Source organism: Hydra vulgaris, chromosome 07 (genome assembly GCF_038396675.1).
Source record: "Hydra vulgaris chromosome 07, alternate assembly HydraT2T_AEP".
Classification (NCBI taxonomy): Eukaryota; Metazoa; Cnidaria; class Hydrozoa; order Anthoathecata; family Hydridae; genus Hydra; species Hydra vulgaris.
In genome coordinates, this window is record NC_088926.1 from 9,706,069 (window position 1) to 9,707,650 (window position 1,582).

Sequence of the window (1,582 nt, forward strand, 5' to 3'; positions counted from 1 at the left end):
ATCACTACCAACCGTTGGGCTAACGTTGGCCCAACGTAACTTTTTTCAACTAAAGGGTAACTATTTGTTTAAATAAAGCGTAACTATTTCTTTGTAATGTTGAACAAAATGTAATGTCCAAATAAGTTTGAATAAAATTTGACGCTGATGAACGAAAATAAAACATTGATTAATGAACCAATTTAAATTACACAAATACTTAGAGAAAATCATTATTTGTTGTAATAAACAATATAATTATGTCAAAATATTTGTACACATGTTCTAACAAAATAATGTTCTTCTCGACTGCTAAGCATCTTTATGAATCTTGCAACTTTAATTCTCTTGAGACTAACAACAACGTTCGAATGCTCCTCGTAATAAAATTTGGTAGAAATCTTTGAATTTGTATCTTTCGTTTGATGAGCTTTAGGCGTTGCCATAACTATTGCTGAAATTATAGGTATTCATATATTTTTGTGTTTGTATATATTATTACCAAACAATTATCAGTTTTTATTTTTTTACACAAAGTTTCGTCAATAAAGACTGTTCAGAAATCTGGAGGGGGAAGAAAGTGTATATATATATATATATATATATATATATATATATATATATATATATATATAGATATATATATATATAGATATTTATAGACACACACACATATAAAATATAAAATCTATATTTAAGTAATAAAATAGTTAATAACAAACATATGTTAAATATAAGCACAATATACAAATAAAATGTCCATAAATAAAAACATAAAATATTTTTTTTTGATATATTACCTGCATAAACATGGCGACAAAATAAATTATTTTTAAATAGTTACTACATTCGTTGATATTTCGCTTTCATTTTTTAATACCACATCTAAACAAAAAATTATTGAAAACTATTAAAATAGTATCAGTATTTTACTGCAAAAACTAGAAGTAATATGCTTCAAAATACTCATATACAAATAATATATGAATTCCAATCACCATTAAAATGCTGCAAATGCATTTACTAACACGTGTCATTATTTACTGAATAAGACTAAAGTTTTATTCAGTAAATAATGACACGTGTTAGTAAATAAAATGAAACAATGAAAAGTCATAACATACGAAAGAAACATATTATACAGAGACAAGAAGTTATATAATATATTATAATTTTAAAAAAAGTAAAAAAATGGTAAGCACGGAAAGTATGTTCTTAGTAACAAAAGAAGTGCTCCAACAGCTACCAAAGAAATTTTAAAATTAACACACCACTCAGCTAAAGATGTGATAATACCTTTTTCATCAGGATTGCTATCCAGGTCACTTTCATTTTCACTCTTCTTCTGTTTGTTGCATAGGAAGCAGCCTTCTAAACAATTATCAGTTAAATTATTACGTATAATATTAGTAGCATAATATTATTAATCATTGTTACTACAAAACAACAAAATTTTAAAAAGATTTAACTTGACTACTTTAAAAATTAGAAGAGCAAGAGGTGATTTGATTTAATTTTATAAAATAAGTAAAAATATGGATAAAGTTAAATGGAATCATCCTCCTAAAATAATTACATATGCAATAACAAAAGGTCATACTCA

The 1,582-nt window shown here is 24.7% G+C and overlaps 1 long non-coding RNA gene across 1 annotated transcript; it reads right to left on the reverse strand.

Annotated features, from left to right (window-relative positions):
* Positions 1-317: 317 nt before the first annotated feature.
* On the reverse strand, positions 318-1,356 carry LOC136082838 (uncharacterized). Its single transcript, XR_010639757.1, has 3 exons — positions 1,276-1,356; positions 780-864; positions 318-433 (listed from the first exon to the last, which is right to left on the reverse strand). It is a non-coding gene; the product is annotated as an uncharacterized LOC136082838 (long non-coding RNA).
* Between the last annotated feature and the right edge of the window lie 226 nt (positions 1,357-1,582).